Source organism: Strigops habroptila, chromosome 3, assembly GCF_004027225.2.
Source record: "Strigops habroptila isolate Jane chromosome 3, bStrHab1.2.pri, whole genome shotgun sequence".
NCBI classification, from domain to species: domain Eukaryota; kingdom Metazoa; phylum Chordata; class Aves; order Psittaciformes; family Psittacidae; genus Strigops; species Strigops habroptila.
The window spans coordinates 67,365,521-67,390,615 of record NC_044279.2 but is presented as its reverse complement, the minus strand read 5'-3'; the positions used below and the strand labels follow the sequence as shown (position 1 = coordinate 67,390,615).

The window sequence follows — 25,095 nt, the reverse complement described above, 5'->3', positions numbered from 1 at the left end:
GTAATTACAAAAACTCTGTAATTGCATAAATGACATTGCAAAATTTTACTCCTGGGCTTTGAAGGAACTGTTTTAATGGAGACCAACAGTTTCCTAGAAACACGGCTGAACACTCAATCAGGAAAGTTCCTTCTTACCAGCCACTGCACACAATGCAGTAAACATTGTGCCTTTGAAAAATCAAATAATTTTGTCATTTTCCTTTGATGTAGCTTCTCCACCAGCACACTGGCATTATTGTCATTAAAGCAATAATTTGGCAAGCATGAAACATCATTTTTAAGTGAGAAATTAATCTTCCCAGGGTAAAAAATGAAAATATGTAGTTTTAATGTACAAAATATAAGTAGGAAAAAAGCAAGTCTATGAATGATACTACTTACCACCTTTCTGTTGGGCATCTCAGAGTACTATAGAAAGATATATAAGAATTATTTTCTTGATTTATCTATGGGGAAAGTCAATTTACTCAAGGCCACAAAGTGAGCCAGAGACATAACTAAGGAGCGAAGCTGGGACTCTTTACTTACTCTTTACTCCAATACTCTGCTATTGCAGCACATCATATCATGCAAATCATTACAGAAACTACAATGAAGAAACCCACTCTCCTGTTGACCTCCCCAGTATCACCCTTCCTTTGGCGACTTTCCACAGATCACTTCCAACCTACCTTCCCCTTTTGGATAACTCAGCCATCTGATAAGGCCTGCAAGGACTGCTTGGAGCATCCCAGCCAGCACTAAGCCCAAGGCAGACCACAGTGCTAGGACATCCTGACGGCTACACAGCACTGGCTGCAGCCTCCGTGAAGATAACTGGGCAATCACACTATTGGGGACAGCACCATGGGATGAGGCATGAGGGAAGATCTCCTGAGAGACTGAAGTTCTCAGTAGGGCTGAGTCAGCTGTATTGCAACCTCGTGAAGATCCAGGAATGGACATAACCAAGCATGATGTCAGCACTCAGAGAAAATAATCTGTCATATCAACCTAATGGAGCCTGAATCTTTAATGTGATATTGATTCTGCTAATGCCCCTCCATGCTGTCATCTGCAAGCAAAATACCTCTTTGCTTTATGGTAAACTACACTCAGGGTCATGCAGTACAGTATACAAATATCATTATGAAGGGAGTTTTGTTTTTTTCAAGCAACATAAGGTGTATAAAGTTCTGCATTTAAAAGCAGTCATTAACATTATTGGAATCATAGAATAGTTTGGGTTGGAAAAGACCTTCAAAGGTCATCTAGTCCAACCTCCCTGCAATGAGCAAGGACATCTTCAACTAGACCGGCTTCCTCAGAGCCACATCCAGTCTGGCCTTGAATGTCTCCAGGGATGGCACATCCACCATCCGGGCAGCCTGTGTCAGTATTTTACCACCCTCACTGTGAAAAATGTCCAGCCTAAATCTCCCCTCTTTTAGTCTAAAACCATTATTAGCACTAAGAGGAAAATCAGTCATGCCTAATTCTAGTCACTGAATCTTGAATCACCTAAGAAGATGACACCTCAATGTAGCAGGCATATCCTAAACAAGCAGACAAGGCTGGCAGAGCTACAGGAGTTACAGAACATGGTGCTGTAATCAACATTGAAGTGTTCATTTCAAAGACTCATGTGATCAGAGGTCTCATTCTTTTTTCCACCATTTCTCACGATGCGAATCAAATATAATTCCTGTCCCCCTAAATGCCTAAAAGTATGCCCACTGCATACAAGTGTCAAGATTGCCTACTTTAAATCATACACTGAACACTCACCAGTTCCCACTTATTTCAGGAGAGCTGTATTACTTCTGTTACCAAGCTGCAGACACAGGAAACTCAGAAATGACTGAGGTAATCAGGGAAATTCTGGTGGCAAAAGGTTTTGCTACTGGACTCCTTCATCTAACCCCACACCTCGCTCTTTTCTCCTCCATCCCCTGTAGGATAGGGGTAAACTCTGGTCCCATTCCTTCTGTCCCTTGAATCAGAGCCAGCTCTCATCTGCTATTTCAGAACTTCTTGTATCATCATGATTAACAGAAACATGTTTCTGATAAAGACAAGTAATGAGCATCTTTATTTTTGGGAGGTGCAACCCTACCAGGTATCTAAAGAACTATCTTTTGTCCAGGTTTTGAAAATTGCACTCTTCATGGTTATTCATCATCTTTGTCTTTTATACCATAACTGCAGGCAGATGAGCTCATTAAGCAGAAAACATGATGAATAATCTCATACACCTCAGCATGATGTATTTGAGGCTATTCCCCTTTTCCTCCCCCATGTTTGATACATGCTACCTCTCTCATTGACTTCCTCTGCAAACAGCAGGGACCTCAGCAGGTTTGGAAAGGTAGCACAACGACAAAAGCTATAAAAATGCACCTTTGATTCATTTACCCCTTTTTTTGAAATCCAGAGCTGGCCCCTGAGCAGAATCCCACTTAAAGAAGTATTCACCCCACCGCTGAAATACTGAGAAAAATCTTCATCCTGCAGACAGCTGCGAAAACTCCTGTCAGTGAATGAATTATGAAATGCCTCTCAAAAAAAAGAAAAAAAAAAAAGTAATAACTATACTTAGAATATACAAGATGAGTCATAATCCTGAAAAATTATACCTCCATCTGTCAGATTCACAAAGCCGGAAACTTTATATAGAAACCATAGAACTTTCCCTCACATAAAACCCTCCTGCTGAATCTGTATCTTTTCTAAAATAGAAACCTGCCCTGTTCTCTGGCTCAGAATGCATTATTTTGGGATGATGTCCCTCTACAAATAAGGATTGCTTTGTTTTGTTTACGCTTTATCCATCCGCAAACAGGTAAAAGTCTGGGAGGAAAAACAAAAAGTAATCATTATTTGTCAGTAAAGGAACCTCTGCCAGATGGCCAGAATGAAGGATACTGTGGGTTAAACACATTTCATCTCTGAGGAAAGTTAACTGTGCAAGCATAGTTCTACTAGAAATTATACACACATAAGAACCTGCACCTTTCATAAGCTGGCCTCTTCAGAAATATTCATGCAGAAAAATAGTTCTTAGGATTAATAGTCAAGTGCAGTCAAGCTTTAATACATATTCACGTCTAGGACAGGAATTTTGTGTTATCATAAGGAAGTTTTGGAGGGGAGTTTTGTTTGTTGGCTTTTTTTTTTTTTTTTTTTAAGGTGGAAAACATTCTCAAGCAAAGAAAGCTTTGTGGACATCAGATCTTTGTTGATCCCAGGAATTTCCACTGTAAAAGTAATAATATTGATACACTCAAGGAAATATTGATACTGCAATCAAGAAAACGGATTGAAAAAAAACCAGTATCTACTTTGCTGTTTAAATACTATCCAAATAGGTATGTTATCACTGAAGATACTATAGAGAAAATTCATATGAAAAACATATATGCTCCAAGCATAAGACCTACAATCTCATGTATGACAACTCACATTTAAAGCACACATTAAAATTTGCAAAGTACCATCTCTGCTTCCAAGTACTTAAAAATCTGAGGTGATCTTAAGATAGTTTAGTGCTTTGGTTTGGGTTGGGTTTTTTTTATGCCTGTGTAGGAGATGCTAGCAGGGAATCCTCAGGTGCACTCTGCCTCTCCATTTTAGTTAGATGAGTCAGATTTGTTCCTATTTTGTATCACAACTCAAGTGTCTCAGAGTCCTTTCCTTTTTCACTGAAGAAAGCACAGCAAAAGAAGAATAATTGAAATGTTTTGTATAAATGTTTGTCTGGGTCATCACAGAGCCAGAACACCTACAGGGAAATGAATTCATTCATCATAAACCAAGAACCTTTATGCAAGAAGATTCTCTAAATGGTTTCTTTCCTTCACGATTTATGAAGCTGAGTCATACCACTTCTACAGTAAAGGATGTTTAAACATAATTAAAAAAGAAAATCCATCTAGTGCAGTATCAGTCTTCACTCTTGCTCTTTAATTCCTCAGAGCTTTCATAATTTCCAAACTTCCTGGCACCTTTCAAGCTTACATTACATAGGAAAACAAACAAGTTCCTCCCATCCTCTCCATGAACAGTAATGATGCTACAGAAGCTAAGCAAGCAGCAGGGAATATTCTCTAAAGCCCAGAGAATACAGTCCTAGGGGCGAAGATTTCAGTGCTAACACCCATGCACTACATGGACAGTTTCTCGAGCTGCTTCAGCAGCTAGCAGGCATGCAGGGTCCAGCTCCTGACAACAGTATCCCCTCAAATTATCACATCATGGTAATAGTTTAACTATGAGCTTCACCATACTGTGGTCATACACAGGACTGATGAAGGAATTCCATCCAGGATGTGAAGGAGCTTAGCAAGAATTGAGTATCTTCCTACCACACAGTCCTTATTATTTTTTTTCATCTTGGTTGCATGTAAAAGGTGGGGGGGGGGGGGGGGGGGAAATCTAAAAATCACAAACTGAAGTGGAAAGAAAAAGCAAAACCTGAAAACATTTCTAGTAGTTTTGTAGGACAACTGAAAAGGAACAAAAGAGCTTGCATAGGCAGAAACATAAGTAGCACAATTCAATCAAGATGCACTTTGCAGCACAAGTAATGGGTTTCAGGGCACCTTGCAGCATTAAAGGAACCGATCAGTTTATGGAGAGAGAAGGGTCTACCTCACATTCCAACTCAATGATGTAAATAGCTTCACAGACCTTTGCCATGGGTAGAGTTGATAAAAGAAATTGAATTAGCCACGCTAGCTCAGTTAAATATACACAAAACTAGACCAGAAGAATTAGTGAAAAACTGCTGCAAAGCTGACTGTATGTTAAGCATTAGCCACTAAGAATATTAATGGCATGAATTACTATAACAACTATTTTAAACATGAGCAATTAATATTTTGTTCTGTAGGTCTTCATTATGCCACCTTTAAATAAAAGCTGTCAGCATTTTTTACAATACTTAAAAGATTTTGCTTTTTGAAGAAATACATATTATTTTCAATTCTTTTCCTTGAAAAAATACCACAGTGGTTAGGTTTCTGCAAAAACAGGATTTTAAGTTATCCATTTTGCACATACATACATTGTACAGGCCAGGTTCCTGCACTCTAAATCATTAGGAACCACAACCACCAACTCCCCTGTGCCATATAAAGAGAGCAGAAGACTTATAAGGCATCTATGCAAGTCAGAAAAGAAAGAGGAACACCAATAGGAAGAGACTTTTACCACATGCTTGAAGAAAGATAACATGCTTTTTAAGGCTGTACTAGAAAATACTGTAAGAAATACGACTTCATAGATCACCATTCCTCATTAGCTGCTCACCATATTTGCATTAAAGTTGTTTCTCGTACTGCTAAGCGTGTTAACTCAGCCCAGACTTTCTTCCACCACTATAAGGTTCAGCAAATCACATAACTTTAAGCTAGCCAGTGAACTTCCATCATCTGCTACTCATCCTCAGACAAGCCTCTCTGTTCCTCAGTCACTTCACTCCTTCAGCCAAGAGGGCAATGCAGTTTCCACTGCCCATCCCATCTGCAATAGATGCAAATTCTGAGGAGTCAAGAGCTTACCCCAGGCAGTGGGGAACATTGACCTATTTTGTACAAAGTGCATGGGCTGTCTTTTCCTGTATTTCCTGGCACGAGCCTTATTTTTCTGTTCTGCCCTGAAAACACCCAAAACAGAAATTATTTAAAGCATTCAGCTCTTTAGAAGATTGCTGGGTCACATTCTCAATGAAGGAATGTGAGAAACTACTTCAGAAGCCTACAAAATATTAGTGTAATTTATAGGTATTTATCCATACATAAACTTGTTCTCTATTTACAGCGAGGTATGAAAGGCTGTACAAGGCAGGCAAAAGCCCACCTATGCTCTTCAAGAGCCAGCAACAGAAGAGCCCTAGGGAAGCTGCTCATAAGGAGGTAAAGCATGCACCAAGATGTCCTCAGAATACAATGCTAGCTTGCACATCTGGGACTTCCCGAGCCAGAAATGCTATCTTCCTAGTTAACAGCCTTCAACAGGTATTTCTGAAACCTGTGCTGTCATTTTGTGAAACAATGCAAGGTGCCACATGACAAGCTCCACAGTCTAACTACACTATGCAGAAAAGGATCTCTTCCATGTACTTTGAACCCATAGCTAACAGTTCTGCTTGATGCTGCTAGCTCTTCTGCTGGAGGACACAGTGAAGAATCATTCCCTAGGTATCTCCCCCTGACAGCCACAAACACATAGACCTTCTTCATATCTCTGCAACTGTAGCTGTTTTCCAGCTTGAAGAATCATACTGTAGTTCACCATTCCACTTTCAGAAATTATGTGTCTTTAATCATCCTCATTGCTCTTGTCCATATCTACTTTACTTAGGCTGTATCATTTTAGAAATGGCAGACCACAAGGGAGGCAGAACTGTATTCGTGAACAGTATTCACAGTATTCATGACACAGGTGCACCACTGCCCTACATAGGACCACTGTGAAGTTTTCTGCTGGTTCTCCATTCCTTCCCTAATTCTTGCCATTTGATTTAATTTGTCGGAGTGGGGGGGAGGGGGGAGAAGAGGTGTAGTTTGACCACTACTGAGAGGCTGGTTTTGTAAGAATGTCTTTTATAATCTTAAGACATCACTTCTGAAGGGAAAATGGCAGCTCAAATCAATATATTGATTCTCATTTGCCCTTCTATTGCCCAGTTGCTCTAACTCATAAAGCCTGTCTGCAATTTTTCAGTTAGGTCTCAGTTTGACTACGCTGAATACCTAAGTATCATCAGCAACTTGGTCACTTCACTGTTCACTCTCTTTTCCACATTATTCATCAATATATCAAGCAGTACAGGCTCCAGCAGACACCTCTGAAATAGTTTACTGGTGCTTTATCTTCATTGTGAGATTTGCTCATTTTACTGATACTTTGCACTTTGTAATTTTTCATCCATTATTAGGTCATATGAAGACTTACCTTTATGGTACATTGCAGTGGGTGGGGGGTTTTGTTTGTTTAGGGGTTTTGTTCATTTGTGGTTGGGTTTTCTGTTTGAGTGCTATTTTTGTTGTTTTTTGCTGGGGTTTTTTTTGGGGGGAAGGTGTTTTGTTGTGTTTTTTTTTAAACTAAGAGTGGTGGGGGATTTTGCCAGATACCTATGGAAAATCTAAGCATACCACATCACCCAAGTCTCTTCTTTGTTCGTATATTCATCATGTGCTTCAAAGAATTCCAATAAATAAAAAGGCAAGAGTTGCTGTTTCAAAAGCCATTCTGACTATTCTGCTATGCATCATGTTTAGCCAAAGGTTAATACTATTATTGAAAGTAACTTCAATTAACCTCCCCATACAGCAAATCGGCTTTTTGGTCTTCCCCAGAAACTGCCTTCCCCCTGCCCTTTACCATCCTTTCAGTCTTCTGGTGCAAAATCATATTAAAGTGAGCAGTTACTTATCACAGGTAGCTTTTCCATTCTTCAATGTGTACCATATCATAGTTATTACCCTGTTATTACCTATTTTACTTATTTGTTCCTCCAGTCACTTCTACAGACACCAAGACAAAGCCTTTGGTAGTCCCCTCCCTTATAGGGGAGGATTGTGGCATGTAAATCTCCAGCATTCTCCACTTGAAAGGCAAAAGTAAAAAATAATTTGATTTTACTAATGCAAATATCTTCTCTGAATGCTTTTTAAAAAAAGTCAAACACAGCCCCCACTACAGTGGTCTGTTGGCTATGGCAGGGAGAAGGCAGCAGAATCAGTGACAGTATTCCTCCTCCTAATGTGTTTGCAAAGGAAATACTTTGTATTTATTTATATTTTTTTCCAAGTTTCTAATCTGACCTGCCAGGTTTCTGTTATTCCTTCCTTTCCCCATTTGGATCCAATTCTCACTTTTCAAAGGAGCCTTTGGGATTAATGTTGTTTTGTTGGGGTTTTTTCTTACAATACCTTCTTTTCTGTTGCTATATAATCACACTGTTTTCACTTCTTAATTTCCTAACAGAACATACTCTTTTCCCTGAAGTCTCCAATACAATAATACAATGTCTTTAAACCACGACAAAGGTTTGACAAACACCAGAAGGCAAAACAAACCCACAGCAAGCAAACTTTTTGCTCTCACAGTAGTGTTGTCCTTAGCTTCTGGAAGGCAGGCTCCTGGCATTTGTTGCCCCTGCACAGATGCTGAATTTATGCACGCTGTACCTACTACCACAGGGCAGCTTTTCTACTGTGACATTTTGAAACTGCTCTGTGTACTCAGGAGCCAGATGCTGCCTGTCCCCTTATGAATCCCCTCACTAGATGGCCCAGGAAGCTGCCACTGACAGTGTATAACAGTGTCTAAAGCTTAGCTTAAAGCATCTCATCCCAATATGACAGGCACCCAATCAGACAGACATGAAAGGTACAGGGGATGTGGTATGACACAGCTGGTTGCACTTCATCCCTTTATGGTCTCTCCCATTTTCCTCTGTAGCACTGCTGGTGTGACCATGCTGATGGCAATAATACAGTCCTACTACCATATTTTTCTTTTCTATGCCTAAACTCACTGGGATTTTATATTATTTATGGCAGGCTGCTGATCTGACTTGACTTTAAGCTTTAGCATACAGCAGCTTTTCCATCAGCTCAGCCTACTCTGTCATTCTCCGTACTTCAATACTGCATTATCTCAGTACTTGTCCTCCTCCTAGCACATTTAAGATGCAGATTCTGTCAATAAGCCTCTTTTAAAGACGAGCACTTAGTTCTGCATTTTACTACTCAGGTTTCTGGTATTAGTGCAGAAATACGTATACCATGTTTTGGTTTTATTTTCTTCTGTGAATGTTTAAGTAGCACTCATTTTGGCTTTACTCGTCCCGCCTTCTATTTCCTACCTAATTGCTGCTAAGCAACAAAAGATGACTTACAGAGAGCGTGGCAGTACACTATTCACTGACTCAAATTTGAGCAAGATTCTCATCCCTTAACACAAGGCTCCTTTTCCATCATCCTCCTCCTCCTCCTCTCCGTTTCCTGCACCAAGACATGTGATTTTAGTGACAGCATTTTTTCCCAGATGAGTATACCCAGGGAAGATAGCTCACTGTTTCAGTGAAGCTGGAAAGCACAAGCATGAAAGAGATTAAATATCTCTACTTTTGCCTGGAAGATGATACTCCTTAAATCCCCAATGACACCCTATGCTGAATGTTTCACGAAAATTATAATGGCATTCCATCACCGTGAGCAACATAACACTGCCTTAAAAATATACAGCAACCCATCTTTCACAAGTGATTCAGAGAAGCAACGTGCAGAGAAAGCCAAGCTGCTATGAGAGAAGCCACAGCCCCTCAACTAGCACCAGCACGTTGAGGAATAAGCGTGGGAGCTGGACTTCATTTCACCACCACTGCACTCATCTCTGCAACTCCTGCACTGCAGTGGTGCTGTTATTAAGGAAGGATTTCAGCTCTGCATATGTAATTTTGGGGTGCAGGGGGGAAGCCCTCATATAAAGACTAGAAATTTAATGCAAAGGAAGCTTTGAAAACAGTTCTTACTGACATTACTGAAGAACTAAATTATTCATCTTACTCAGTGCAGAAAAAGGCGCTGACACAGGTAACTGCTTGGAAGAGAAGCTTTCCAGTCTCCACTAGCTACCCCAAACTTCTGCTTTTAGAAGTGTGCAAGAGGTCTTAGTCTTTGACAGATGTTACATGAAGTGACTACTGATCTACTTTACATCTAAATTGCTTAGAACTAATTTTTAACTCCTACAAACTCTTGTCTGCCTATCTGATAGAAACAGTCATTTGCCAGTTGTTAGAGAGTTCTTTCCTTCATCTCTGATACTCAGTAATACCCCTCCAGGTATCAGTAGATACATGCATACTGAAGGAAAAGTTTCTTTATTGATTTATCCCAGATCTCTGCTCCAATAAACCATTTATCACTGCCATATGGACAGTGACAAATACATTTAACATGATGTGTTAAACAAAAAGGCTATAAAAGGATTGAACCACATTTTCCAAGGGGCTTCTGCTCTACCTACTAAAACATGAGAGCATGGTCTGTACCTGTGAAACAACCATAGCATAGTTGCACCTAAGCTTTTCAGCACATGAAGAAGTTGCAGGCACAGTACCCAGACATTTTTGGGTTGGTTTTTTTTGGTTTGTTTTTGGCGTTTTTTTGGGGGGTGAGGGGAGGGGTTCCCCCTAAATCAAATGGACAATCTTACCAGATGACACAAAAAGTGTCTTGGTAAGATGTTCCAATGTTGACCTAAACCCTAAACCCATTTTTTCTGAAGTCTTTCCTTCCCTGCCCCAGATTGCTGTGATTGCTTGGAAAGCCTAGGAACAGTCTTCTTGGCAAATTTTCAGTCTCATAACTTACATTTATTTGTGGCAGAAAAGTAAACCACTGGAATTTAAAAATTTGTCTTGTCATCTCTAAAAAAACAAACAAACAAAAAAAAAAAAAACCACAACAAAACAAACACAAAACCAAACAACCAATCAAACAAGAAAGCACACCAGAAAATGGACTCCAACAACTTCTCTGCCCATGATTTACCACATAGTAGCAAGCAAGAATATTTTATGCTCTATCCTAAAATTTCATATTTAAAAAGTCTCTATTCAGACAAATCCTGGGGTTCCCCACTTAACTACGTGTCAAAGCCTAATGTAGATTATTCACTTCATTGACAGACATCATAAAAAGGTGTAACAGAAGCCAAAATAAACTCTATTGAAAACATCCTAGGTATATTTTCACAGTTTTCTTACAAATGCATTTACATATTCTTTAAAAAAGTTACATGAGTGTTCAGCCAACACTGTCAACAAATTCATTGCCGCATGAAGGCAATACAGAGAACACAGCTCCTTGTTTTGTCAGACCAACAAGATATATTGTGAGGTGCTGCAAATATCTTCCTTGTTCATCCACAGCACATCCCCCAGTAGTCCTACTGCAGCATGACTGGGTGCCAAGAGGTAACAGTTCAACACAGAGAACTGTTCTTGGTCACTAGTTTCCTTGAAGTTAATGCTTTAGTTTGAGACTTGAGTAAATGCTTGGGTCTTGAAAAGCTTGTTTGCTTTTCACCACTTTTTCATTTGCCCTACTAAGAGCTATCACATTTCCTTCCCAGCCTCACTTGTTTTAGCCTTATTAATGTTCCTGTAACTGTGATGGCCTTCTTTGAAAACCTACTGGACATTATAAGCTCTTATCTGCAGCTTCCAAATCCAGTAATACTGCTGTGGCTAGGAGATAGCACCTGCATACGTGGCTAAACCCAGGAGCATGACTTTTTATGGTGTTTGTTTGGTTTTTAAAGGCTGTTTGTGATTTTTAGCTTCATACTAGCAATTTCTTGGCAACACTTACTGAAAATTTGAGAAATTTTATAAAGTTTTATTCAGCTTATTACAATTCTTAAGTAATTGAATGTATTCACAAATAGACCACATCATATGCTGCAAATTAACACACAGCCACCAAACAAGCATTTGGGTTTACCACATATAGTTGCATTGAAGGAAAACCATTAGACCTCAAGTAGTCTGGACAAAGCCTTTCACCACTGGCACAAAATTACCCTGTACTAGTCTGCATCTGCAAGACAACAGGGAAGATGTAGAGAAAATTTGGCAGTGGAAGGGTTTGTTAAACTTGTAACACATAAGGTAGCTCATTTGGAATAGTCAATGTACAGCTAAACCATAGGGTTTTTAATTCTTGCTTATGTGGATAAAGACCATTTGAAATAGCGAAGAGAAAAAAAAAAAAATCTGTATTTTGAGAAACATGCACCAAAAACTCATTTATTATTTCCCAAAAAAACTGGTATGAAGTGAATCTTACACACAGATTTACGTAAGGAGTTGTTGCAAGCTTCAGAAGTCCTCTGCCTCCTCACTGCATCTGCCTAATTGGTATTCCAGCAATGCTGCATTGTCTGAAGATGGAAATACTAACACTTCAAGAGAATAGCAGATAATAGTATTGACATTTTAGTGTGGTAAACAGATTTCAGCTGAAAAATGTGGTTTGCATATGTTAATCACCCTCCTTTAAACAGTTCACTCACCAGAATGTTCCTAAATAGCTTAAATAACTGGACATGTGAATACTTTCCATTAACACTAGAAACAAGGAGGTTATCGCAGAATTCTCCTCCTTTCCATACAGCCAGTCCGGGGGGGGGGGGGGGTGGTAGATAAAAAAATTCAGAAGCACATGCTCCATGTAACAGGCTGTTGCTATGAGACAGAAGCTGCCTTATTTCTGCATGCAATCTGTGACCACTCAAACTGGCATAACAGGACTTAACTGCACTATCCCAGACTAAAGACTTGGATCTGGTTTGCACTGTTATGGTGCTGGCCCTTTGTCTGGCAGAAATAGGCAAAACCTCAGTAAACAAGGAGGCACCACTCAGGGCTCCAACACCGGCAGGAAGCCACCACCACCACTTTCGTTAATTCTTAAGTGCTTGCTGAGGGTAAGGCTCTTCTCCAGATACATCCAAACAAGAGAGCTGGAGGTGGCTGGAATCAAATAGGCACCATTTTCAGGAAATCAGCTGTTTGGATGATGAGCAAAGAGATCCAGGCAGGGCTAGGTAATGATCCAGGAAATACAGAAATAGAAACCCTACAGACAGGGTAGGCTGCCATGATTGCTTTGCCTTCCTCTATTTCTGTAGCCCCATGCGGATACACAAAACCACTAGCTCAGGCATCAGCACAACCGTCTGCAGCTTCATTAAGAGACCTGTAAGCAGATTTGTTTCCATCTCTCATGAATTCAAGCTTTCTTTCTGATTTATCCCTCCAGTCATCATTTGCACAGCCACAGATAGAAATGGGTAAACTTCCACAGAGGAGATGGAGCCAGTGTGGAGTCCACTCAGGCAGGCAGCATTCCTCCTGCTGAAGGGGAAGTGAGCAACAGACTCAAGAAGCAAATTGTAAAGTGGAGAGTAGGCTGCAGCTGTATCCTCTTGCTCTTCTCTGTACCACTACGAACATTGCTTTAGCTGTTCGGAGAGCTGTCTCTTAACTCAAGTCAGAGAAAATACCTTCCTAAGAAGCACCTGTGAAAACAGGTCTTTGTGCAGACCCTCCCTGAAAGTACAGCCATGCTAACAGTTGAACCAACCTGTGCTCCGGCGCTGGAAGCACAGTGGAATGAAGAACTATTCATCTGAAAGGGAGATCAAATCCCTCTGCCCTCAGCCAGGGCCAGGACCATGGAGGGTGTCACGTTCCACCCCTCAGGAGAGGATTTCTGCAGGCAGAGCAATTATCACCTCACCAGTTAACTAAAACTTCACTGCCTGATCAAAGAGAAATTGTCCTGTTCGCCTGAGCTTTCAAAGGTGCTCAATGTAGAATAAACTACAATAAGAGATAAGATTCAACAGGCAGGGGTTATAGTTCCACATACTGTTTTCCTCATATCTTTCATATCTTGGTGGAAGAAGAGGTTATATTTTAAAGAACAGTCATTACAGATTCTGCCTCTTCCACAACAAATGGGAGCCTGAGTGCTTCCCATATGTCCCATAAAGCCAGTGTCTGACTAGAGATGTATACTTTAGAAACCATTTCCTCTGCACAGATGCATGAAAACTTGAAACAAATGATACATTATCACCAAAAAAAAAGGAAAAAAAAAAAAATTAACATACTCATGATCCATCCCGATTAAGGAAATGCTATAAAATAGTTAAAGCATTCATCATCCAGTCCTGTTATCTTCCACTTTTGATTTGATTCACATCACCATTCAAAACGGAGCCACTGCCCAGCCTCATGGAGCACAGTCTTCCAGTAGTGACAAAGACTCCCACCTAAATGATGATGACAACAGCATACAGTCCTCATGGGCTGAAAAGGTTGGTTTTGACCAAAGCCTGAAGGCAGGTCTGGAGCTACGTACAAACCTGCTAATACCGATCTTGCCATCACCACCATACCTATGCATGATCCCTTCTGCAATTCATCGTTGCACAGTAGGAAAGTCTCAATTTGCTCTGCAGTCTCTTTTAAATAATTTATAGTATCCACTTTTGCATGCAGTTGCTTTAATACTTCATTTCCATAGCTGTTTATATTCTGCCTCAAGTATATTAATCACTGATTTAAATAAAAGCCTACCTTTAAGCAGATAAATAGCCCCAACAGAACTTACCACTTCCAGTTCTATGCAGACATTTTGCAATGCTACTGAATGCATTTTGTCACAGCAGGATAGCAAGAATAAGCTTACAGTAGTTTTGCTTAACGATTATTAGTAACATCAGCCATAATGATGAAAACCTGGCAAAATATTCTATTAAGTACAGAACTTGATTATCTGATCATTTAGTAAGCAAAATACATTTCCTTGCAAGAAAAAAAAAAAAATAGACTTGATTAAGTAATAAAATATTTTTCATTGTCACCTGTCTCTCCCTGACTTCAATCTTTAAACTAATGGGACAGTAAACGCAGAAAAATCAATGATTGCACATTGTATGGAATAAACAAGTATCCAAGAACTATTGAAAAGGAATTAATTACTGCTTGTAGAAGCAGTACACTTTCTATATCCTTTTCCCTGAACTGCACTAATGATCTAGAAATTCAGGTATAAAGATTCAGTCAACCACTCTTCCCAAGTCATAAACAACCTCTTACAATCCTGGCTGCAGGACTGATGTTTCTGAGGTAATAACCAAAATATGAATGACATTATTAACACTATGCTTGCAAAGCATAACCAAGCATGTCTTTTATTAAAAAACAACAATAACAAAAAAAAAAAAAAAAACACAAAAACACAAACAAAAAAAAAAAAAAATACACACACACAAAAAAACCACAAACCTGGAGAAGAATATTTCTCTATCACAAAAATGCCTACAGCTATAGCTTCCGGTGCCTACTTCCCCCTTGTTCTTGGTCACCCAAACAGCACAGTCTGGGCTATTTGATTTGCGTTCCTCAAGTCCTGCTGGGCCCTGGCTGCTCTACCTACTAATCATTACTGGAAATTAGATCCTAGAGAGAAGGTATATTAAAGCCAACTTTTTTGGCTTCTTCATCCTCCATTCAAGTCAGACCCTAACATAACTTAGTACAGGCTAAGAATCAGACAGCAAGGTAGAGGGGATGGACTGGCAGCCATGATCTTACCCAAGCCTATTCAGAATGCAAGTTTTCTGCCAGTTTTTGTTCTCTTGAGTAGGGAGCTTAAGCTGCACCAGAGAGGAAGCTGCCAATACCATTGAAAATAAGAACATGCCTTTACAGATAACACTTCTAAGAAGGAAAAATGCAGGCCACACAACTGATAATGACACTTTCCAGGAGCGTCACAGGGACCATATCACAGATGAGCTGTCACTGTAGTCAAAACAAGCCAAATTCAGAAGTGGCACTGCACCTTGCACAGCTGGGTCTTTCAGTAGCAGCCATGGCATTGAGCAGCATTATGCCTTCAAGATAGTAGTCCAGTTTGCTCCTGCCTGGTCACTGGAGAAGCAGTTTGTGCTCAACAGAGGAAAACCATTACTAAAAGCTCATACAAGCTCCTTCCACCTCAGCATCTCTAAATACGTATTCTTGAGTTCGTTTTTTTTTCTGGGTAACATTTATTCCCTGCTCTCTGCTGGTGTTCTGGACCACAGAGACTGGACATCCTAAGTTTACTCAACTACTGAGAACAGTTGCCTTGGGTTTTGCCTTTGTGGTTAGGTTTTTTTAAAAACAAACAAACAGTTGTTTTTGCAGGAGTCTGAGATGATGTGCATCTTACCTGCGCAATCATTACATTATATAGGTGAAACTTAGTCAGCGTTTACACAGATCAGCCCCAGATTACTCCTGCGTTTACACTCAGTGACTTTTATGAAACTTTTTTGCCAGAAAAAAAATTATATTCCACAAAATTGAATTGTTTGCAACAAAAGTATCACTTGAATAAAAAAGGAATTCCAAACTAAAAACATTGAAACTATCATCAAGTCTTATTGCTCTAATATACCATGCAATGCTATTAATCATTGAAATGTTATTTTAAGAGAGCACTTATAGACAGCTCCTTGTTAGCACTGGAGAACAATTTACATCTCCCAAAATCAAAACCAAATCAGAATATTCCGAAGTTTTGAACCAGCCAAGATGAAAACCCCTTTTGCTGCAGCTGAACCAAACTAGAAGCAGCAATGTGCTACTTCCACTTCAGATAATCTTGATTTATGAAATTAATGCACCTCCTGTTTGCCACAACAAAAGAGTGGCATATCAATGTCTCATGTTTGCATTGCCAGTGAAACCCTTTGAAGCTTTGTTATACATCATAGAATCATACAGTAGTTAGGGTTGGAAAGGACCTCAAGATCATCTAGTTCCAACCCCCCTGCCAGGGGCATCAAGCTGCTTCACAAAAATGCACACAGAGGAAAAAGCATTTTTCCATTCAACATTAACATTTTTTAAAAATATCATTAAATACATGCAGCAGTCATCTGTAAAAGACATTTCAAAAACAGTGGATGCATGCAGATTTTGCATGCTCCAAAAAAAAGGGGTCATCTACCCTTAACCTTCAGGACATCAGTAGGGAACCAAAATGCAGAGAGACAGCTGCACTTAGTTTTAACTGATCAACAGCACATGACACCAGATACTAATAATAACTAGTTTCCAATTAAACTGTTTACATCCTTTCTGAAGCAAAGCAATTGCAATATTTTACCTTGTTTTAGCAGAAATAACCATTAACAGGCTATACAAAGAGGCACTGTCATTAATGTCTTATGTTTAATTCAGTGACAGATTTGAATGCTAGATTTTAAAAACAAACAAACGAAAATCCCCCACCAAACATAATATCCACAAGGCATCATTCTCATGCGATTTAAACTATGGTCTGATTGCAAAGCTCATTAGCTAAAGAGCTCAAAAGAAATTAGGGTTTCCACACCGTATGTTAACAAATTATGCAGTTATCTTTAGACTCAGAGGCTAAATTGCACCTGCATATAAATCCAGTGGGCAACATCATCTGCAATGAGTTTGTGTCAAAAAGAAAACATCAAGAAAAAGTGATACTTGATTTGAATATGCTGTTCTAACAGCAAGGTTATTAACTCCAGAGCCTAGGAAAATACGCTTGATAAAGGCAGGCTGAGCTTTGGAGACAATATGCATCTTACCATTCACTGAGTGATGCACAGTGGTAGCAACACCCACACACACCAACAGCACTTGCATTCAGTAGATTATAATTCCCACTGGATTGGCAGGACACCACAGTCCATTACATTTAGCATATTCACCTACAAACAAAAGATTCAATGTGACAACACTTAGCTAGCTGTCAGCCAGGCTCCTACCCTGAGCTATCCCAGTATCTAACTACTAGTACTCAAATAGCAATTATAGGTTCATAAACTGTACATATTTATTTTGCTTCCTCTCCATTCTGCACCTCTGGCAGGGAAGCAATTGCCCCCATGCAAACAGTCGCTTGGGAAAGATCTGCACAAAGGACTCATAGCAATTTCCTACTAACTGTTCCATCCCAAGACCCTTACAGGCAAATTCCCCTTGAGCCAAACAGTAGACCTTGGCTGTACTATTAACTCTTTCTTCTTAACTTCTTAACTCTGTTCAGTCTCTTGACAGAAAGCACAAAGGATTTGTTATGCCTTCAGTGTGCCCAAACAAGAATTCCCTGAAGCCTGAGCAACTTTGTTGTCCACTTCCCCAAGTACACTTACACCTTGGCTAGTGATGGCCGCAAGCCTTTCACCCTACAGCAACTGTCTTCTAAACTTACAGAAGATTTTCCCCGTCTTTCTTCCTCCTGCATCAGATTGCATGACATTTTTTATCTTGAAGAGTTTTCTCTCTCTCTCTTTCAAAGTAGATAACGAATTCACCACACCCTTCTCCGTACAAACTTTCTTCAAATGGGACAGACAATTTGATGAAGTTCCTGTGATAACAAGAAAAAAACTTCTTTCTAATGGCTTGTCAGGAAATGTGATTCTCCTGCAGCCCTCCATTCACTTCTTGGGAGCAAATGGTATAACTATAACTAAGTGATGATGAAGGGTAATTAGTAAGTTTTTAACTAAAAAATCATTTTCAACGATATTCAGAAGCTTTATCAAAAAACGTGTGTTTGTCTGTACAAATATATTCTGTTAAAGTCAAATGCATATCTGAATGTTTTGAAATCAAAAGCATTTTTTAAATGAGATTTTTCTCAGCTGAAAATTTCTGATATTGCAAAAAGTATCTCAACAAAATCTAAATGTTTTCATACAAAACCCTTGAGTCTAGTTACATCAACAGTTTTCACCATTAGTTCATATGCTGAAGAGCTGCAAGATTTCAGGGACACAAGTCATCTCCTGGTTCTGCGCCTTGCACAGTGTTTAGATCAGCAAGGTGCTACTCCAATGCCAAGAATCACCTGGACCATAGCAACACAAATACTATGCAGTAGTGATAACTATGGCTTCCCAAGCAGAAAATGGTAGGTGTGAAATACGGAGATGTGCTAACCTACAGAGGAGTCTGGTGACCTTACTCACACAACCCCTAACTCCACTAGATAATCTCTATGCAGAGAGCAGTGAAATAGCCCACTCATGGTGGTGACGCCCTGCTCATACACCTCAGGCAAAGTGTAGAACAGCAATGGCATCTCCTCCATGAGGTGATGATCCAAGATTAGAGCAGTGATGCATTCAGTCTCCAAAAAGCAGTGCGACTGACCACACTGAGCTCACAAGCTCTCAGCTAATGCAGTGGTCTGGGCAGCTTCGTCACCCTCTCCCCAGTGGTCTGACAAATACATTTAGCTGTGGGGAAGCAAGTGCTGACCACATCACTCAGCAGCCAACTCGCACCACCCAAATGATATTACACCACTGGGAGCCAATGACATGTTGGACCCCCATCAACTGGCAAGAGTAGCTTCAGAAGTGTCTCCTGCTGTGTGAGGTGCCAACCCCAGGCCATGTCTTCATCAGCAAAACGGCTTGTTTCCTCAACCTGTTTACTACCATATTTTCTGGTTTCATCAAGCAAAACCTAACACTAGAAAAGGATCTGAGGTTTTACTCCAGGACAGACTTGGTAAAGGTATACGAGCAGGTTCTTGCCTAGCAGTAACATCCACAGGTGCCCTCCACTCAGTATCTGATAGGTGTTGATCACCTTAGTTACCCTAACTGTTAATTTGAAGTACCCCACACATGTTGGTCAGATTGAGGTCTTTAAGGCTGCACTGCACCTCTCGAAGATATAAACAGCCAAATGCTGAGGCTTCATGCTGAAGGATTTCAGTGCAAACATATAATACAAGTCTTGCTCCTATTCATTTTTCCTCAGAATGACAGGAAATGGCTGCATAAGAAACTGTACATTCAATTACCATCATTTTCAAGTCTGACAGACTTGATTTCAAACAGATATAGTTCCAATAAAAAACTATTTTGCCTCCTGTAAGTACTGATGAACTTTTGCTCTGAACAAACTTCCTCATTAATGAGCTGTCAGACTGGTTTTGACCTTCACCTTGTCTCCTCTCCTCCTCAGAAAACAATTATTTCCACTGAAACAAAAAGAAGATAGCAGAGGGCCCACCCTGACACGGTTACCCAGCCAAACCACTCACATAGCCTGAACCTTTGTTCAGGCTCGCACTTTGCTTTATTTTGAAGTACTTGACTCCAGACTTCTCAGATCACATAGAAGTGACACAACCATTACACTACTAGCATATTGGACACCTCTCTTCCCTTCCTCCCTCCCCCAATAAACTTAATTGCTTAGGAAGCTTAGATTTGTTCTGATTTAAGCTACAATATTCACAAACTCAAATTCTTTCCAAACAGCCCTAGTTAACTCTAGCTCAATGTTTTGGATTGATTCAAAAGTTATAGACACACAGATGACCCACCCATCTTAGATCAGATTTGGCTAAGAAGTACATTAGTACCCAAAAAGCTGATTCTCTCTTTGCTTAGTTAAATAACTTGGAGTACTGTACTTTCAGTAACATGATCATGAAGATAAATCATAGAACAATAGAGTCATCTGGGTTGGAAAAGTCCAATCATTACCCCAGGAATGCCAAGACCACCACTAAATCATGTCACTGAGGGCCGCATCTACACAGTTCGTGAACACTTACAGGGACGGTGACTCCACCACTTCCCTGGGAAGCCTGCTCTATGCTTGACAATCCTTTTGGTGAAGAAATTTTTTCTGCTATCCAGTCTAATTCTCCCCTGGCACAGTTTGAGGCTGTTACCTCTTGTCCTATCACTTGTTACTTGGGAGAGGAGATCGGCTACCTCCTCCCTCTGTCCTCCTTTCAGGTAGTTGTAAAGAGTGGTAAGTTCCCCTTGAGCCTTCTCTTCTCCAACCTAAACAATCTCAGCCATTCCTCATAAGACATGCTGTTCTGGGGGGTTGGTTTGTTTTAAATTCATTGCGTGCCCTTATAAATGAAACTCTGCAACCTTGGAATTCTCTACAACATACAGCATTTTTGCAAACCTCAAAAAAAGTAAAAATAATGATCTGCAGCTATGCAATAAAGAAGAATGGAGAAATGACTCGGTATGTTTCATCTCAGTATTTGAAAGGTTTTACTACCAGACTCATCCCATTATATATCAAAAATATAAAGCAGTTAATTTTTTAATAATTCATTCTTTTGAAGAACAATTTAAAGATCCTTGAAATAAGCTGTCAAAATCTTCATATTTCCTTGATTTTGCAGTATTATCCAGATAACATTGCATAACTGCTGGCAGATGATACAATATACAAAAGATAAAACACAGGGTCAAATACACCTTTTCATTAAACTTCCACCACCATTTTCTATTGAAGAGCAGAGACTGCTGAGACTGTTTCTAATTAACAAAGTCCAGGTCTGGCACTACTCAATATTTTCATGAATAATACTAGCAGCTACAACAGCTCCGAGGAGAAATGAGACATAGCAGAGGATAAGCAATTCAGCACAAATCTCAATACAATTTTGTCACAGAAGAGAGCAAATCTAATCCTCAGATGTATATAAAGGAATTAGGAAGCAAGAATACAGTTTTTCTCCCCAAGTAATGTATTAGCTACACGGATGCAGGATTAACCGAGAGTTCTAATAACTTATTTCTTTTAAAGGGACACAAAAAATTCAGATATAATATCAAGAATTACAATACTGTCTCAAGGTTATATGAAAACTCAGCATTGAGGGTAGAGGAGCTCACTCTGTTTAGCAGATGAAAGGTGATGGCTGAGTAAACTATGACAGCTAAAAAAAAAAAATAAAAAAGAAAAATCACCTCAGGCAGAAATTGCAATGTCCTTGGGGCTTTTTATTCAAACAGAGAACAGCATAAAAAGGAACTTACAGTCAGAATTTAAAACCAAACACATTGAAACCTGAGATTAGGTACCTATTTTTGAATCACAGAGTGAAATAATTACTACAATTAACTGCTAAGGAAACAGAGTCTGTCTTTTAATGTCTTCACACCCAGACTGGATGCCTTCTCAGAAGATGGCCACAAGATAAATGCGAACCACACTGTTCAGCACAGGAGCTAACAGAAGAGTTATATTCCATTCCAAACCAGAAGGGCTTGTTTACCCTTAAACTCAATAAATATATTCATCCAGCCAAGAGCAAATCTGAACGGTATAACTGTAAATACTTTGGATGTGATTTATCTTCCCCATCAAGTCATCTGGAAATTTGTTGTCCACCCTAAACAAACTACCAGGTCCTCACAACGGAGGCACTTCCAGAAGTGACCTCTTGTAGTCTGACTGTCTGTCCATCCCTCTCCCTCCATTAGGTAAGAAGGGAGCCCAAAAGGCTACATGCTTAACAACTGGGTGGCAGAAGGTCAGCAAGACGAATCCAGATTTTCATGACAGTATGTTATGCTATTAAAGACAAAAGCACAAATTGGTTACTCAGACACTGGGAATAAAATCTCAGCCTGCTTTAAGACAAGGAGAGGTTTGCCTTTGACTTCAGTGACTCTAGGACTTTTGTCCCTATTATGAATTACTTATGTGGCAGGTGCATCTAGCAGTCTTTTAGTAAATGCCTGGGATTCAACAGGGTTGGGTGTTCCTTGGAGTAGAAAGGCAGACCCCTGCTCCAGGGGGTTGGGATTTTAAAACAAGAACTAGCAGAGAGATCTGTAGGGGCATTAGGGAGCAAAGGGAAACAACCAGACAGTATTTGTCAGAACTGACTGCTGATGTGTTAGATGGAGTGTTCATCAAACTGTACCAGCATTACTCCAAAGAAACGTTCTATGAAAAGAACCAAAGGGAAGACATGAGATTCCCCACAGAGGTGTACAGAATGTCTCTCCCAAATGTGTGAGGTGAATTGATCTTACAAGGCATTACTCATTAAAGCAGAAATATTTCACCATCATGCAATTTGAATTTCTTTTTCAATGACAGATTTAAATATATAATGTAGCAGAGCACGGTTGAACTGAAGTGCTTCATTGCTAAGAAAATTCACAGCAGTAACCTATAGATGACAGCTCATCTTCTGATGGACTATCACTGCAGCACAGATTTCCAGCTTAACTGCTAGATAAGACATTTTAACTACTCCCCCTCCAAAAATGAAAGAAAAATTCAACAAGAGAAACCATACGATTTCCGCCCCCAGCTGTTTCTTGACTTAAAGAACTCATTTCTATAAGAAATCAGGAAGCTAAATGTGAAATTTTAAATAGCCCTTTACATATGTAAAAATAGCTAGTGAATGTTTTCATTTCCAAAGTAATCCCATAAATTTATCTGCCACTTAAGCAGTCTCTGAACACAAGCCAAAAAATATTTTGGAAAGTCCAGACAGCTGTGCATGATGTAGTTTTCCAGAAATTTACTCCAAACACTTAAAGAGAAAAGCCTAGTAATTGGAAAAAGAGGACAAAAACACTAAGAATAAGAAACTAAGAGGCTAAAAGTGACACAGCAGAAAAAAAAAGGGGGGGGGGGTGATAACACACATGCCTCAGCAAATTATTTGGGTTTAAATCGCAGATAAGAAGCATGTCTTATGTGATCACTAGAGATAATTTAAGGGACAGATAAAGGGCCTAACAAGTTTGAAAAAGGATGTGCTAGATGTCTCTCTGTAGTCAGTGGAAGTTAAGTGAAGCAAGGTCTAAAACCTCGAAGCTATGGCTTTTCTTCAAGCCCAGTTTTGTTAACAGTCACAGCATGCCTGGCTTTGATGACACATTTCTGCACCTATTCAGGGAGAACTCCTTCAATTCTATCTCCTGAGTCCACAATCACAAAAAAAACCCACCTCATTCTTTTTCTTTGAGTTGTTTCAAACTAAAAATGACAAGTGGAAATTGTGCAGGCAAACTCTCACTTCTGAGAAGCACAAAAAAAATCAGACAATGCAGTAAGCAATGATGACATAGTAACAATCCTGAAATTAGAAAAATTGCTGTCTAACTGGTGTTTAGCAAAACCTGCCATAATAGAAATTAAAACAGGATGAGAATTCTGAAGAACTTTTTACAAGGGCATGTAGTGACAGGACAAGGGGTGATGGCTTTAAGCTGACAGAGGGGAGATTTAGGGTAGGATTAGGAAGAAATTCTTTACTGTGATGGTGGTGAGGCACTGAAACAGGTTGTGCCCAGAGGTTGTGGATGCCTGATCTCTGGAAGCATTCAAGCTCATCCAGCACCAGAATACAGAAGCCTCCTCTGCCAGGAAAATACCGAAGGGAAAGCAAAAAGAAAATACTGATCCATCAAAATACTTACCCATCAAAATATTTCATACATTCATTGTGGAATGGGCTATGAACATTCAAATTAATACACTGTCTGACACAGAAACATCACTAAATTATCAGCTAACAAACAGGCAAGCCAGTCTCTCAGCTCTACCACGTCTGACACTTGGTTAGCCCGTGGGATCAACCAAGACTGCAGGCAAAATAAAGGTGCATTTTTGGGCTAAATTACCAAGTCTTCTTCTCTTCCACTGCCAACTCTCTTCCCCTCAGATAAGAGGACAAAAAAAATGTGACATTTTAGGATTCTGTGCTTAAAATTTTATGGTAGAGCTGCTAGTTTAAAAGAAAAAAATAAAATTACACATGTCACTCCCAACTATTTGCCAATAGATACGAAAGTCACACTGAGTTCACTACTTCCCACACCCTCAGAAAAAATGATTCCAGAAGCTCAGTTACCACCTCAGTTACATTTCCACAGCTGAGCTACTGAAGAAAAAATATTATTTAAGATCTTATTTACCCAAACATGGCTGAGAAGATTTCGATATCTTCCAGACAGTATCAGCAGAAGCAGCAGATTTTATACAGCTAAGACAAAGACAAGCACCACTCATGACTAGGGAGTTCCCACCACCTTGCAAGAGGAGTATTTCTGACCACATGGAAAGTGACAGAAAGCCAGATAAATACATACCAATAAAAACGCAAAAGAATTCTCCCAAGATAAGCATGAGCCACAGTCCTGAAGACTTCCCAGGCTGGTCATCAGGCATCCCGCCCAGTTAATCCCTACAGCTCTAGCACTTACCCAGCTGCAAGCAAAATCCAAGCTCACCACTCTCCTTAGGTAACCCCTCTTGTCTCTGACAGATAAATGGATCTTTGCAGTTTCAGTACTAATAAAACAACACAACTTTCTTAAAAGCCCCAAAAGCCCAGCACCAAAAAGCAGAGAGCTACAACCAACCTCCCTTGCAAGAAAGAGCAAAATTTACAACTCACTGCATTAGTGTAAACCATTTTCACCTGTAATAGGAGCCAATGCTCTGGAGTGCTGCTCCCTGCCATTGCAGCATCATTTCAGCACAGGAGGTTAAAGTCCAGCACAGGAGCAGAGCACGCAGCTGGGAATTAGTCTATCGCATTTCTTTACTGCAAACATGGCAGGATTGTTTGTTTATTTGTTTAAACCTCCCTAAAGCATCAAAACCCTCCAGAATAAACATAACAGACCCTGAGCCAAAGCACACTCATAATCACAGCTCCTGTGCTGTCAGCTGGCCTCT

General features: G+C 39.8%; 1 protein-coding gene across 8 annotated transcripts in view; it reads right to left on the bottom strand.

Moving 5' to 3' along the window:
* BICD1 (BICD cargo adaptor 1) overlaps nt 1–25,095 on the bottom strand; it is a 173,936-nt gene that overhangs the window by 128,195 nt on the left and 20,646 nt on the right. The gene's annotated exons all lie outside the window — the stretch shown is intronic.